This window comes from Sinohyriopsis cumingii, chromosome 19 (genome assembly GCF_028554795.1).
Source record: "Sinohyriopsis cumingii isolate HCF-2022 chromosome 19, ASM2855479v2, whole genome shotgun sequence".
NCBI lineage: Eukaryota > Metazoa > Mollusca > Bivalvia > Unionida > Unionidae > Sinohyriopsis > Sinohyriopsis cumingii.
The window spans coordinates 46115865-46125739 of record NC_142979.1 but is presented as its reverse complement, the minus strand read 5'-3'; positions in this window follow the sequence as shown (position 1 = coordinate 46125739).

Genomic DNA, 9875 nt, shown 5'->3' with positions numbered 1-9875 from the left:
TGAGAAGGAATATTGATTTATTTATAACATTTGCTCGTTGGATTTAGCAGAGCGAATCATCTTTACTTTATACAGTCAATACGTATTGGATCATGGGGATATATTCAAGAGCATGAACATCTAATGAACTGTATCGGATTATGTTAAACGTTCAAGGACTTCAGTGATCTTCTAACGTTCACACAATTACACTGAAGCACAAAATAATTGGATTTAGAACTGTGAAAATTCAGTGGTGCTAGCACGATACCACATAAATATTTTAGAACCTTCATCTCTGAAGAAATAAATTCTTCTTTGAGAATAGATACCAGTTACGTCCCTTTACATTAGCATGTGGTGTCATTCAATATTCAAACTGTGTCCTGGAGGTCAGTCGAAGTTGTGGCTCTTGGATCACAACGAATATCCAGGCAAAGCTTCTTTTGATGTCTGTTCATCACATCCTTCTCACATAAAACCACATTTGATCTTGGAGAGTTGAGCATATTACGTTTTTATTGCCTCGACAGTCTAAATGGTGTAAATTTTTAAGGAGTTGATGATGTCCTTTATTGCATGGATTAAAGTACATTAATCTTTTGGGGATTATAGGATATATAGCCAAAATTATTATTGTACTGTAACGTACACATTAAACAATCTTGATAATAATATTGCCACTAGTACTACTACTACTACTACTACTACTGCTACTACTACGAATCTATTAGATGAAAACTGCAAACACAGTCATACCAAACTGCCACTAAATTAAACTGGACTGCACTTGGGGATGAATTATAAGGGAACAATTATTGTCATTTGCATAAGGATTCAGAACAAAACAGATTAGCAGCTGGTTGTGGCACATTAAACTTGACACTGTATATTATACAGAGTATATACTATATAGTGTATATGCCTAGTTTAAAAACAATTAAATAGAATTGTAAAATAATAGCTAAAGAAGCTTTTTATATACTGCAGTCAAGGGTCTTGATAGGATAGGGCTTTAAAATAACTTTTAAAGTGTGCCGATATGGTTTGTCTTTATTTCTGAACCATCCGTAAATAAAATAGATTTGGCTATCGGTTTTGCTGGGACATGTTTCCATGAATGTGAAACACTACTTTACACATAATAAAAACGATTTTTAAAGGCTTATTTCATTTCCACTCACGTAAACCTATGTGTAAACATTTGATATAATTTCCTTTACATACGTAAAATTAATTACGAAGTTGCAATAAATAAACTAATAGCAGTTTTATAAAAAGTAACTTTAAATACGCAAGAAAGGATTTTCACGTAACAAAATGGTTTTCATTTAAGTGAGATATATTTTTATATGTGAAAGTCTTTATCATCCGAATCATGTAAGTTCCATCAAATATGTGATTTGTTTTCTACATACTTGACAAACATAATTTCGATGTTTCCATACAAAAGGTCTTTCCACCTACGGAAGATTTAGTTCAACAATTTCATGTGTAAAATGTTTCGTCACATATGCGAGATAAAGAAAACAAAATGCGGCGTCTCATACATAACAGATGATATATAATTGCCCAATTGGGATATGCTACCTGTATTATACAACCATATATATGCATCTCTCTCTCTCTCTCTCTCTTTTAACACCAACACGAATAATCTGTGACCGGTTTCGCTTTATTGCTTCATCAGACTGAATTCAAAATGAATCCAGTATCATTGCTTACGTCATTAAATATATTCTGTTTCTAAGTGATCAATTGCATAAGCAAGATGACGTCTTACCTTACATTTTTAACTTAATTCTTTTATTCTTTAGCAACTAATTAACATGGAAATATGCATATACAGTGCAGATTAATGATATTTTATTACATAAAAATACATAAAACTGGATCTTAAAGATACATATATCTCTACTGATAACGATATAACAAAATTATGAATAAATAGAGATAAACAGTTTTATTAATATTTTTATTATATATAACGCACATTTTTTAAATGAATATAAGCATTATGCACACCATAATTTTTTAGCATATAATTTGAGTTCTGATGAAATATTGAACATCCGTCAATAATGTATGAAGGAATAATATAATATATTATTTTTATGACATGCATTATCTCAAGATACAATTATGATGTACATGTTCAATACAAAATCATAGCCACGGCACATCATACGAAAGTCGTACTTGAAATAGCTATTGAAAACGCGTGCAACATACTTGTAGAGTTGTGCCAAAACTTCTAAATAATCCAACCTGAATGGATGGTCACAATGCCCTTTTGCCGTGAGGTTTGACTCATGTAATGCTCTTGTAAAAAAGCTCTTGAAATGCAACATGTATTGTTTCAAATGAACCATGTCCGTTTCATTATTATCGTACTTGGTGTTAACAATAGATGAGAACAGTTGTGGAACTGGATAGATAGATAGATAGATAGATAGATAGGTAGATAGATAGATAGATAGATAAACATACATATAGATGGACAAACAGACAGATAGATAGACAAACAGACAGATAGACAAACAGACAGACAGACATTTAGATATATAGATAGATAGATATATTTATACTCGCATCTAGGGGTGGGCAACTTGTACTACGGCACAGAGCCGCAGTCGAGGGTGCGCCGAATATAAAATTTTGGAGGTGGCGCAATGGTTGGGGGGTGGGGTGACAGTAATGGCGGTTATAGGTGGAAGCTGGTAAAGTGGGCTCTGTAGATTTTGGCGGTTATAAGTGGTTACTTTTACAGTGAAATGGTTCATACTTGTTGGGATGATGTGTGAATATTCAAGGAATGCAGGGTATAGAACACTACTGGTAGATCATAATCAATTTGGAAAAAAAAGTGTTTTTCACTCAAAATTCGATTATGATGGAGTAGAGATGGAAGTTTAGTGGTGCAATTTTGAGACATTCCCTACCTGATTTGTTTGACTCATTTACTTATTTACATCTGTTGTATTCCATTGTGAGAATTGTTTGGCACATGGTGAGTAATAAATGTCAGTGTCACAATTAAGTAGTGAGAAAAAATTAGTCTAAACAAGATTATCTACAAGCATGAGTCGAAAGAAAGATCAAGGCAAGCAACAAACAAAAACCAGATTACAGAGTGGCGCCCTAATGGAGACATCTGACCCAAGTATGAGTGAGTCAAGCTTGAGTACAATTCAGCTGGACTTGGATGAAAAAAGCAAAGTCTCAGAGGGAGCATTTCAAAATCAGATTTTATATCTGCTATTGCTGACTTGGTGAAAAAAGATGACTTTCCAGAAATTGTCTCAACTATTGTGAGGAAATTTTAGAGAATGTGAAGGAAGATCTGAGAAAGGAGATAGTCGTAGAAAGTGAAAGGGTATACATCTTTTCTTTTTACTTTTCCATCTCAATAATATTATTATTGTCATTTATAGTATTATTACAAATATTATTATTAATAATAATATTATTATTGTCTTTAGCCTTGTGATTGATTTAAGGAATCATTATATGTGTAGTAGATATATGTTGTGAAAAATATAGGTCTGACAATATGCTAATACCATATATGGTTCACAAAGGAACCATCTGATACAGTATGTGCAACGCCTAGGAATCACTGTTGGTTTAGTAAATTCTGACGCGAGGTATGGCATTTACTGTTGTGATATGCAAAACATTATAAGAAGAAAAGATGACGGTAATATTTATTTGAATTTTAAACGTCATATATATATATATATATATATATATATATATATATATATATATATATATATATATATAAAATCAAATGATTATTTGCGAAAGAGAATTATTAAAAACTAAATATATAGCATACAGTATCACGTGAAAAGTGTTTTCTGGAGAATGAAAATAAGACTTAAATTATATTTGACGACCATCTCTGAAAGGCATTAACTCTCTACTGGACAAAATTAATTTCCATCAAATGCTGAGGATTGAAACTATATCTTGCATTCTTCAGAGATGACAAGATTTTCAAATTACCTGCTGTGGTTGACATACTATATGTCAGACTGGGACTACTTTAATTTAGAAGCAAATAGACATTAAAGGTCTTTTAGTAAACACCTCATATATATAACATCGTCCATTCAGGGATGTAGAGACAACAAGATCTGCTAGACAACCACTGTGGCCGCCATACTGAACGTACGATTGACACCATTTTCAGTTAGGGCCAAATGTGTATCATACAAGGTGTATTGGTGAAAATCCAATGACAATATAACCATTCATTTGGGACAAATAGGGATAGGATAACACTATTTTCAAGATGACCCCCACAGTGGCCATATTGTGGGCCAATTTGCTTCATTTTCTTTTAGTACCAACCATAATGACTCTTCTGGTAAAAAAACTCTACGTCAAAATGACTTTCCATTCAAGAGAAATGATAACAAGATTTTCACCACGGAGGCCATATTGAACGTTTGATCAGCACCATCAGCACCATTTTCATTTTAATGTAGGACAACAACATATAAAATGAAGTCTTCTGGTGAGAATCCAGTGCTGGTATGACTTTAAGTTTTAAAGTAACACCAGAAATATTGTTAAGATGGCTACCATAAACATATATTGTGACAGCCACAATGAAAGTGGGTTGGGGACCATTTTCATTTGCAACCAATTAGACATCATAAAAGATATGTGTGTGTGTGTGTGATGTGGATTTTTAACGTAGCTTTCACAATTGTTCAGTCATATCGCTACGATTTCTGTGTGGCAGTTTATAGTGATGTCTAGAACTGGAGCATCATGACGCAGACATGTAGTATCATGTCCCACCCAGTCACATTATCCTGACACCAGGCCGACCAGTCCTAACACTAATCTCTTAATGTTGAGTGCCAAGCAAGGTAGCTGTTAGTACCATTTTTATAAGTCTTTGGAATGACACGGCCGGGGTGTGAACACGCGACCTCCTGCACCTGAGGCGGACGCTCAAACGACTATCACGCCGAAGTGGTTTTATTTTAGTGAAAACCCACGTTGATATGATAAACTATTTAGGAGGAGCACAGACAACAATATTCTCAAGACGGCCGGTGAGAAACTGTACTGAATGTGATAGTAGCAACATCTGTTTATTTAGGATATACTAAACATCATACAACGTCTTGTAGTTAAAACCCCATTTTGATATGGTCATCCACTAACAAGATTTGCAAGATGGAGGCTATGATGACCATATTAAACATCAGATTGACATCATTTTCATTTATGACCAACTAGACATCACAAGACGACATTTGGTAAACACATCTGGACTTTTTACCCTTCAGGAGGAGTTACGATATTAAGGTTTTTAAGAAGGGTTGATATGATGGCCGAATCAGACGTCATATTTGCACCATGTTCATTTCGAACCAACTAGACGTCATAACAAGTCTTTTAGCAAAAATCACTGTGGTAGCCATGTTAGATGTCGAAGCTGTACCATTTTCATTAGGACACACCGGAATATTGGATGAATGTTTGTGCAAAGTTTCGTGAAAATCCTCCACGAGGTTTAGGAGTAGTAGGGATAACAAACCTGTGCTAACAATCAACAGAAGACGGACGACAGACCATCCCATGCACAATATTTGTCTATAACCAATGGAGATAAAACTTTTACAAACGTTTGACAACTTCATCAACATCAATACCCTCCAAAAAACCAAGAAAGTACGAATGTGAGATGATATATTAATGTTTGTTTGGGTAATACAGCACAGAACATGCTTTTGTATGTATTATTATCATATCTAATTTTAATATAATTCAGTTTTGCTACTTCTTCCTGAATTAATAAAATAATATTGTTTGCATTTTCTCTCTTTCATGTAAGTAATTTTATTTTATGGGCTGGATCTTTATACAATGATTTAACAGCATTCATTGTTTTGTTTTTTTGTCCTGGTGAGACGAATAAACCTTGTATATGAACAATATTTCCCGTAAAGAAATTAACGAGCTAAACCTATTTTCGAACATATTATTCTGAGAACGAATAATATGTGCCAAGACAACAAATAGGCTGATGTTAATAACCTAATAACGTGCAAGTATACGGATGATCAATTGATTTCTTATGTTAAAAAAGTGGTAATGCAATGACCGGCAACCTGGTTTTATAGTGCTGCCAAAATAGAGCCCGGATGTTTGGTTGTAGTAATAATACTGAAACTATAAAATCGTCCGCATTTAAATTTGTTCATGCTAGAAACCATCTTCATTTTAAATCACCAGATCCATTGAACTAACATAACAAAACTGGATAGAAAAAGACAAGACAGATATTGTACAGTTTGGGTTTTGACAACAATGTTATTCGATTTTACCAAGCAATAAATATGTTCAACAACAAGATCAGGATGGATGGGTATACTAATGCACCCCGAGATGCAGCGTCACAAAAGTAAGTGGGAATAGACTTAGGTACATATACGATCACTTCAAGTTATGTAACAAACGATGACATAGATTTGACTAATAAACTGTACGTTCAAAGTAATTAATTAAAACTAAATTATACTTACACCTCAGTTATGATTAATCTTCTGTTAATATTTATCAAAACTGGATTTTCTTCACAGAAGGAGGTGCATGACTTACTAACAGAGCTATTTGTATTCGCTTACAAAACAACAAAACATGATTCTATTGAGCTTTGAAGGGTGCACCAAGAAAAGATGACGTGGTAATTGAGGACTCAACGAAAGTTTTAGAATTGGAGACCGTAGTATAAATTGCTAGTGGTTACACAAGTTATACTGCAGTGAAAGTAATAGATATAAATTTAGCATACAAAAACTTAGTTGATGGAAAGATAACATTAGCTTTTTAAAAATACAGCCATGATAGCGCAACTTTAGTTTTTTCTTTCTTCACATATTATAGCTGAAATCAGACACAAGGGTTATATCACTCATATGTTGAGGGTGCCAATGGAAACAATTTATTGCTGCAAAAGGACATCGGGATATATATATATATATATATATATATATATATATATATATATATATATATATATATATATATATATATGAATCGGCCTGATGACTTCAAAACATATATCTATCAGAATCGGCCTGGTAATAAACATTATTCGACTTGATGAGTTCGTAAAATCCATTAGAATTGGCCCGTTGATTTAAATGTGTTAGGTTTTGCATTATGATTTAGTTACATGTACATTGCTCTACGGTATAACTAGGGTGAAATGTGATACACAATAATTACAACTACAGTTTCCAGTCAAAGGAAATATCTAACTCACATGACAGTCATAAATACATTATTTACAATGATAGGCAATCTACCTTGATAGCAAATGGCATTCCATTTGACAAGAGCTTTGTTGAGTTTGCAATACAAGTCACAAGGATACAAAAGTCTCTCTTACATAAGCGAATGTTTCCTGGAGTACGAGTTTTTAATCTCTCTCTCTCTCTCTCTTTCTCTCTCTCTCTCTCTCTCTCTCTCTCAATGTAAAGCCAGACTGCCAGTATATTTGCAACATTTCGTTTCATGCTAATCCAGCTTTTAGCAAGGTATATATAAGCAATGTTACACAGTAATGAAATTCGAGACAAACATAGAGGCTAATAGGAAGGGGCCCCGAGTGGCCGAATGGTCTAAAGCGTTCACCGTTACGGATCACTGCCACTTCACCTCTGTCTGCATGGGTTCGAGTCTAGACTTTGGCCAATGTTTTCCAAGCGAGAAAGCTTGGCAGTAGCTTCTCGTGGGTCGGTGGTTCTTTCCTGGGTTTTCCCGGGTTCTTCCTCCACCATTAATTCTGGCCGCCATGTATAGCATATCCTATGCTGAAAATTGTCATTAAACCCTACAACAACAACAGGCGATAGGAAACTGCCTAGTTAGATTCAAAATATCGCATTTTCCCTACAAAGATACAAATGATCGTATTAGTTCACTGCAAGATGATTGTTTATGAATGCGACTGGAGAAGATCATTCATGGTACAAATGTTACAAACTATGCTGCCTCCATATTTCATAACCATAAGAAGCAGAGCAGAGATTTGCTAGAAACTAGTCAATAACCGATATATTTCACTCACAAGATGATATATATATTCGTTATTCACTGCCTAGGAGCAAACTGTGATTATCTGATTACATGTTATGCTAAAGTGTATTGACTGGCAATATGTATGACAGGCTGATTGGAGATTTTGTACCGTATCCCTGGCAACAATGCCAACGGTTTATCATTTGTGTTATGCTGTATTTTGTATATGTTCGCACAGCAAATGTTAGTAGTAACATAAATATCTTCGAGGCGAAACAACACTTTTAAAATTGGAAGAACGGCTGCACAATATTTGATTTAAACTTGGTTCTTTTTCATGTGTGGCCACTCATACCATAACACCATTCGAGCGGCTAAAAATAGCTCACTTTCTTAGTCATTAACTTATCGAATAGAGAAAATATTTATCCTATTTTACTCAAGTTTATTATCATAATTATTTCACTTGAAAAATCCAATAATTCACAGCCTACAGCAATCCACATCCTACTGTAATTCCCGGTCTACATTAATTCACGTCCTACTGTAATTCACGCCTACGGTAATTCACGGTCTACATTAATTCACGCCTACGGCAATTCACGGTCTACATTAACTCACGCCTACGGAAATTCACGGTCTACATTATTTCACGTCCTACGGTAATTCACGGTCTACATTAATTCACGTCCTACTGTAATACACGCCTACGGCAATTCACGGTCTACATTAATTCACGTCCTACTGTATGTAATTCATGCATACGGTAATTCACGGTCTACATTAATTCACGCCTACGGCAATTCACGGTCTACATTAATTCACGTCCTACTGTATGTAATTCACGCCTACGGTAATTCACGGTCTACATTAATTCACGTCCTACTGTATGTAATTCACGCCTACGGTAATTCACGGTCTACATTAATTCACGCCTACGGCAATTCAAGGTCTACATTAATTCACGCCTACGGCAATTCACGGTCTACATTATTTCACGTCCTACGGCAATTCACGGTCTACATTAATTCACGTCCTACTGTATGTAATTCATGCATACGGTAATTCATGGCCAAGGATGAAATTAAAGATATTTGTTTACTGCAACATTTGAAGACATCATAGGAAGCTAAGAGTAATTTCACCCCATGATTCCCCAATCGTACCGTAGTCTATTAAACAGATATCTGACATCATAAAACGATAATAGTTATTTCATCCTACCATTCCCACAATCATCCCGTGCTCTATTAATCATACAGCCTACATCACAACAAACTAAGAGTTACTTCGCCCTGCCATTTCCTAACTACACAGTGTTCTATTAAAATTATAGCTTCCATCGTAATACACTAAAAGTCATTTCGTCCAGCAAATGGAGAGTAATTTCACCCCATGATTCCCCAATCGCACCGTAGTCTATTAAACAGAGATCTGACATCATAAAACGATAATAGTTATTTCATCCTACCATTCCCACAATCATTCCGTGCTCTATTAATCATACAGCCTACATCACAACAAACTAAGAGTTATTTCGTCCTGCCATTTCCCAACTACACAGTGTTCTATTAAAAGTATAGCTTCCATCGTAATACACTAAAAGTCATTTCGTCCTACCATTCCGCAATTACACCGTGCACTATTAATCATATAACTGGCATCATAATATGCTAATATGAAATTCACCCTACCACGCCATAATCATCCAGTACCATCCATTCTTATTACCCGTTTGGTTCAAATATTAAGTTGTCCTTTATTGCTTAGATGAATGAATTTTGCTTTAAAAGGGTAAACTATAAGTGACGTTCATTGCCAGTATGTTGGCGTCATAACTGAGC